At 55.4% G+C, this 7,428-nt stretch overlaps 1 protein-coding gene across 1 annotated transcript in view; it reads right to left on the bottom strand.

The window, feature by feature from the left end:
* LOC105503893 (solute carrier family 35 member E2B) overlaps positions 1–4,369 on the bottom strand; it is a 27,880-nt gene extending 23,511 nt beyond the window's left edge. The window contains exon 1 of the mRNA XM_011930997.1: positions 4,201–4,369. The gene's annotated coding sequence lies outside the window, so the exon portion shown is untranslated. The remainder of the gene's footprint in view (positions 1–4,200) is intronic.
* Between the last annotated feature and the right edge of the window lie 3,059 nt (positions 4,370–7,428).

Genomic DNA, 7,428 nt, shown 5'->3' with positions numbered 1-7,428 from the left:
ACAGCGAGACCCTGTCTCAGGAAAAAAAAAAAAAAAAGAAAAAATACAGGACAGATACACCCAAGAGTAAGGAGACTCTTCAGTGACAGGGCAGGCGGGAGTGGAGTGGAGTGAGGCAAGCGGCTCCAGGTCTGACTTCTGGAACCATGAAAATATGTCGCTTGTATAAAAAGCAAACATAATTAAATCAACAAGGGTAGGGGAAAAGGGTCTCTGAAATGGAATACGAACTCAAACGCATGAACCACACCACAGATCAAATGAACGACACAAGCACCGAGGGGAGAAGCAGAACAGGCCACGGGAACGCGGGTGCATGTACGCTGGATGCGGGTGCACAGGTGACAGACACAAGGGCTCCAGACACACAAGGAGCTCCAGACACACACTGAGATCCAGACACACACTGAGATCCAGACACACAAGGAGCTCCAGACACACACTGAAATCCAGACACACAAGGAGATCCAGACACACAAGGAGCTCCAAACAAATACTAAGCTTTAAGCACGATTTTCCCTTTTCTTTTTTTTGAGATGGAGTCTTGCTCTGTCGCCCAGACTAGAGTGCAGTGGCACCATCTCAGCTCACTGCAACCTCCACCTCCCGGGTTCAAGCGATTCTCCTGCCTCAGCCTCCTGAGTAGCTGGGAGCACCCACCAACACACCCAGCTAATTTTTGTATTTTTATGTCACCTTTTAGATGGAGTTTCACTCTTGTTGCCCAGGCTGGAATGCAATGGCACGATCTTGGCTCACCACAACCTCCGCCTGCCAGGTTCAAGCGATTCTCTTGCCTCAGCCTCCCGGGTAGCTGGGATTACAAGCGTGGGCACGTGCCCCACTGATTTTGTATTTTTAGTAGAGACGGGTTTTCTCAATGTTGGCCAGGCTGGTCTCAAACTCCCAACCTCAGGTGATCCGCCCGCCTTGGTCTCCCCAAGTGCTGGGACTACAGGTGTGAGCCACCACGCCCTGCTAATTTTTGTATTTTTAGTAGAGACGGGGGTTGGTCAGGCTGGTCTCGAACTCCTGACCTCGTGATCTGCCCCCCTCAGCCTCCCAAAGTGCTGGGATTCACAGGCATGAGCCACCGCGCCCAGCCTCCCTTTTCCTTTCTTTTTTTTGCTGAGTCATGGTTAGAATTCTGGATTGGGCAAACACATAAATATTTTGTAGATGACGGGAGACAGACTTCATACTGTAAGTGAAGAGAGATGCAAATAGGAAAGGAAGTCCTTCTTGTAGTGAAAAAATTAAAATAAAAATGAAAAGACGAGGCTGGGCACAGTGACTCATGCCTGTAATCCCAGCACTTTGGGAGGCCGAGGCGGGTGGATCACCTGAGGTCAGGAGTTCATGGCAAAACCCCATTGCTATTAAAAATATAAAAATTAGCTGGGTGCAGTGGCATGCACCTGTAATCCCAGCTACTCGGGAGGCTGAGACAGGAGAATCACTTGAACCCAGGAGGCGGAGGTTGCAGTGAGCCGAGATTGCACCATTGCACTCCAGCCTGGGTGACAGAGCGAGACTCCATGTCCAAAAAAAAAAAAAATGCTGGGTACAGCGGCTCGCGAGTGTAATCCCAGCACTTTGGGAGGCTGCAGCGGGTGGATCACGAGGTCAGGAGTTCAAGACCACCTTGACCAATGTGGAGAAACCCCGTTTCTACTAAAAATACAAAATTAGCTGGGCATGGTGGCAGGCGTCTATAATCCCAGCTACTCGGGAGGCTGAGGCAGGAGAATCACTTGAACTCGGGAGGCAGAGGTTTGCGGTGAGCCGAGATCACGCCATTGCACTCCAGCCTGGGCAACAAGAGCAAAATTCCATCTCAAAAAAATAAGAAGAATTTTTTTTAATGTAGCCGGGCATGGTGGTACCTTTAGTCCTAACTACTTAGGAGGCTGGGGTGGGAGGACTGTTTGAGCAGGAGAGGTCAAGGCTGCAGTGATTGTGCCACTGAACTCCAGGCTGGGCAACAGAGCAAGACCCTGCCTCTAATTAAAAAAAAGTTTAAAAAAATTAAGAGTTTAAACAAGAAGCCGACTGCAAACAAAGGCCTCTCTGTACAGCCGCGCCAGGACGAGGTTCTGTGTCTCATCACTGCACAGCAGCCCACTGGACAAACGGACCCATTCTGGCAAGAAGCACTTGGGTAGGGCTACTAGGAGCATCCTTGTCTGTGTCTACGTGCCCAAGTGGAAGTGCCCAGCCCTGGGTCATGCATGCTGAGCCCCAGCCAGCGTCACACTGACCTGTGCTCCCACAGCCCTGCTCGGTCTGGGTGACTGTCCAGTCCCTGCTGTTGCACCCACATGGTCCTGGGGCCTCCATTCCCCTCCCACTCTCACAGGACTTTACTACCATGAACTGTCCTCACCCCCAGCGTCCCTGTCCCCATAGCTCCAAGGCCGCAGGAGGAGGCAATATCTAATATCTAATCTTCCTCCCACATAAACACCTGTCCCTGCGTAAACGGCTGAGGCTGGCTGCCTTTTTTTTCCTTTTTGTTTTTTTGAGACGGAATCTCGATCTGTTGCCCAGGCTGGAGCGCAGTGGCACAATCTTGGCTCACTGTACCTCCACCTCCCAGGTTCAAGCGATTCTCCTGCCTCAGGCTCCCGAGTAGCTGGGATTACAGATGCCTGCCACCAAGCCTGGCTAATTTTTGTACTTTTAGTAGAGACAGGGTTTCGCCATGTTGCCAGGCTGGTCTTGAACTCGTGACCTCAAGTGATCCACCTGCCTTGGCCTCCCAAAGCGCTGGGATTACAGGCGTGAGCCACCACACCCAGCCACTTCTTATTCAAACACTGGGAGCTCCACGTCAGACCAGTGAAGTCAGAGAATCTTGAAGTCCAAGTTCTCAGCTCCTCAGCCAACTCAAGGGTACCAGGCGGGAGCTGCTGGGAGCCACCCTCTGCTTAGGGAGCCACCCCCGCACAGGCACCCACGGTTGGTTCCTGTCACTGACTATTCCCAGGCTGGAAATACCTGATGGTACAAATGCAAACAGATTCCAGTGTGAAACTGTCTAGTAAGACCTTTCTTTTCTTTTTTCTTTTTTTTTTTGGGAGAGTCTTACTCTGTCACCCAGGCTGGAGTGCAGTGGCACAGTCTCAGCTCACTGCAGTCACCACCTCTTGGATTCAAGGGATTCTCATGCCTCAGCCTCTCGAGCAGCTGGAATTACAGGCACGGGCCACCAAGCCTGGCTAATTGTTGTACTTTTAGAAGAGACAGGGTTTCACCATGTTGCCCAGGCTGGTCTCAAACTCCTGACCTCATGTGACCCGCCTGCCTCAGCCTCCCATAGAACTGGGATTACAGGCGTGAGCCACCGTGCCTGGCTGGGTGCAACCTTACGAAGGTCATGCAGGTGACGGGGAGCAACGAAAAACAAGAAAATTAATAAAGCACTACACCGAGGCTGACTTGGGTCACAGAGGGCCAAGCGGTCCCGGGAAAATGGTGGGCTCTTCACACCTTCTTACAGAAGTCTTGGAGGTGGGTGTTTAATGGAGCATTTATTGTTAGCAGCAAAACAAGACAAAGCGAACACCAAAAGAAATTCCAACCTACGCGCCCGCCAACACAAACACCACACTGACGGAGCTGAAGCTACGCTGGAAATGAGGGGCCCGGCCGGGCGCGGTGGCTCGAGCCTGTCATCCCAGCGCTTCGGGAGGCCGAGGCGGGCGGATCACGAGGTCAGGAGACCGAGACCATCCTGGCTAACACGGGGAAACCCCGTCTCTACTAAAAAATACAAAAATTAGCCGGATGTGGTGGCGGGCGCCTGTAATCCCAGCTACTCGGGAGGCTGAGGCAGGAGAACTGCTTGAACCCAGGAGACAGAGGTTGCAGTGAGTCGACATGGTGCCACTGCACACCAGCCTCAGCAACAGAGTGAGACTGTCTTAAGAAAAAAAAAAGAAAATGCAATCGTTCACTGTCAGAGAGTTTTAGCAATTGAATCCCATTTTTCTCTGCACATGTTGCCGGATCCTTGCTCTTGGGAGACAGTCTCCAGGCACACTTGACCTTCCTGGCAGACCTGGGGCTGTGGGTCCTTCACACCCTGGCTGGCAGCTGCACCTTCTTGATGGGCTTTGTGGCTGCTGCTGCTAGGTGCCCCAGGACTAATTCCATGCCACTCTCTAGACAGACCCCGTGGTACAAAACCACACTTACACCCGCCTCACGCTCAGGTGACTGTGGCTTTTCAGGCGAGACACGCCCTCCCTTTCCACAAGCTCCGGGAAGGTCAGAACAGCCTGTTTCCTTCCAAGGGCCGGTGGGAATCTCCCCCCAGCTCGGGCTTTGTGCAGGTGCCACCGTGACTCCGCAGCACCGAGACCCCACCTCCCCCAGGTCTCAACCCCAGCGCTCAGGCAGCCCTGATTTCCTGTTTCTCACACTTGGGTTTCTCTTCCTACTTCGGGGGGTGGCTGTGCATCTGAAGGGGCACCCATCCTGTCTCACCAACGTGGTGCTCTGGGAGCGTGTGGTGCCGGCCGTGCTGCCCGACCCAGGACCCCTCCTCCTCTCACTTCTCCCCCGGGAAACTGGGGTTCCCGCCTCACCACGACCTCCTTCTAGGTTTATGCACTTGCATGCGTGTTGTCTGTATATATATTCTGTGTTCACACTGAGGGACGCACTCCGCCCCCTCCCCCACCGAGACTTCCCCCAGGTGCTCAGGCCGGCCGTTCCCCCAGCTCACCTGCCCAGCAGTGCTCAGAGGTGCCTGAAACTCGGCCTCTCCACAACCGGGAACAGGTGCTCCTGCCCTCTCCCCAGTGGGGGCAACGCCAGGGCCTCTGCCGCCGTCCCCTCTCTCCTCCCCTCCCCCTGGTCTGTGTGTCTGTGCACCCAGGGCTCCCCATCTGCCCATCACACCGCTAGCTCAGTGCCACCCGGACGCTCCCAGGCCACCCATGTGTGCCCTGACCCCTCGGCGCACCAGGACAGCTGCCTCCAAGGGCACCCCGGGCCTCAGTGGGGACGAGGCCAGCCCCTCCACCAGTTCCCACAGCCTCGGAATAATAACAAAAGGCGACTGCATCCACTCCTCAGGCCACTGACAGTGCCAGATCTCCACAGAGACACCATTCCCTTCTTCCTGTTCAGCAGCACGGTCCCACGGCTCAGCTTGGGGTGACAATGAGCTGGGAGCTCAATCTCCGTGGGCTGCAGCCTCCCTGGAGCTAGGACTGGCTGGGCCTGAGCCAGGGAGCTAGGAGACTTTGTACTCTTTTCCGGGACGGATGGGCCCTGGCTGGGGGTGGAGCAGCGACCTGGCTTTCCTGAGGTGAAAATCCAAGAGCAAAGGGTGCGGCAGAACACAAGGACAGAGCAGCGGGGACAGGGCTCTGCACCGCAGGCTGGGATCTCACTCCCCACCTCACTGGGCCTCATGGCCCCTGCCCTCTCCCTCCCACCTCGACTGGGGACGCTGTCACAGCACCTGCTACATCTGCCACACCAGCGAGTTTCTAAAACCAAATTCATTTACATGGCAAGGAGGCAAAGCTCAAGAACCCACCCCAGGAGCTACGAACAGGACGCCGGGCTCCGGGCGGGGGCAGACGATGCCAGTCACGTCCCACCTGACATCGAGGCGAACCTGGAATTCCAAAGGCACACACTTCCCGCGCGTGGCCGCGCACCTCGCTCTCGCCAGAACAGTCTGTCCACCTAGTTTCCATCTGAGAAACTCACAGCGTTCCAGGCAAAACTGCTCCCCACAATGAGGCCCGTCCCCCTCTCTGCTGACACTGTGCTCCCAAGAAGCCCATGGGACTGGCACAAGCAGCCCAGTCCCCACCCTAATGTTTGCCCACAATTAGTGGAGACAAAAAACAGAAATCACACTTCCATGATGCTGCTGTTCTCTGTACATCAAGAACTTAAGGTTCTGGGCCAGGAGCAGTAGCTCCCACCTGGAATCCCAGCGCTTTGGGCAGCCAAGGCGGGCGGATCGCCTGAGCTCAGGAGTTCGTGACCAGCCTGGCCAACACAGCAAAACCCCGTCTCTACTAAAAAAATACAAAAAACTAGCCGGGCGAGGTGGCGGCGCCTGTAGTCCCAGCTACTCGGGAGGCTGAGGCAGGAGAATGGCGTGAACCCGGGAGGCGGAGCTTGCGGTGAGCTGAGATCCGGCCACTGCACTCCAGCCCGGGCGACAGAGCGAGACTCCGTCTCAAAAAAAAAAAAAAAAAAAATCAGGGTTCCCAGAACACCCTCCTCGGGATCAATTAGTTTGACAGGACTGCCCAGAACTCCAGAAAGCACTTATGTTACTGCAAAGAAAACAGAGGAGCAGCCGGATGCAGAGACACGAAGGCAAGGCCTGGGCAGGCGCTGGGTTTCAGGCCCTCTCTGGGCACCACCCCCTTCCTCCAGCGCCGCCTCGCATACTGCAATCCAAAGACCATCCCACTCTTTCATCTCTCATTCACGGGTTTTTACAGCGTTTGCTCTCCACCCTCGCTCGCTGCGTCCCTGAGGTTGGCAGGTGGGGCTGAAAGCTCCCAGCCTCCAATCTTGGGGTCACCTGGTCTTCTGGCGACCAGTCGCCCCAAACCCCGTTCTCCCGGGGCCAACCCCCGCCTCATCAGCATAAACTCAGGTGTGATCTGAAACACTCCTGTCACTCAGGAAATCCCGAGGCTTCAAGGAGCTTCTATGCCAGGAGCCAGGAACAAAGACCAAACACATTTTGTATCAGAGCACAAGTGCAAAACATTGTGGTCGGAAACCGGGTCTCGGAGTCCTCCAGGTGCAGGTGCCTGCTCAGACCAGAGACCACGAAGTTTTAAGTCAAACCTTCACGTTTGGCCAGGGGCGGTGGCCCACACCTGGAATCCCAGCACTTCGGGAGGCTGAGGAGCGAGGATCGCTTGCTGTCCACTCATGTCTGGAGCACAGCCCAGGAGACCCATGGGCCGCATGGTACACTCTCGGCCGCCGTGAGACGCCTGCCTGGCTGCACCATCTTTCAAGGCCACCGACATCTCCACAGACAGACCCCAGCCCGTCCTTTGGCACTGAACATGCCTCACCCACCTCCGTGTGCTGACACCCACACCAGTGACACCTGGGCTAAGCCGCCCAACGCGGAGTCTGGCTATAAGCGTGCTGAGCAGCTGATGAAATTCAGACAACCCCACCGGAAGTGAGAGAGAGGATGGCTGTGAGCTCAGGGCAGCGTTTCTGCTGAAGGCATTTGGTTTTTCCACCGTCACAAAGTCAGAAAATCACAACTCAGACCACAGTAAGTGGGGACTGGCTGCAACCCAAGTGGGCCTTGTAAATTAAGAACAGGATGGGCCGGGCGCGGTGGCTCAAGCCTGTAATCCCAGCACTTTGGGAGGACGAGACGGGCGGATCACGAGGTCAGGAGATCGAGACCATCCT

This window comes from Colobus angolensis, unplaced genomic scaffold (genome assembly GCF_000951035.1).
Source record: "Colobus angolensis palliatus isolate OR3802 unplaced genomic scaffold, Cang.pa_1.0 Scaffold89, whole genome shotgun sequence".
In the NCBI taxonomy this organism is placed as follows: Eukaryota; Metazoa; Chordata; class Mammalia; order Primates; family Cercopithecidae; genus Colobus; species Colobus angolensis.
This window is presented reverse-complemented; position numbering and strand designations above follow the sequence as displayed.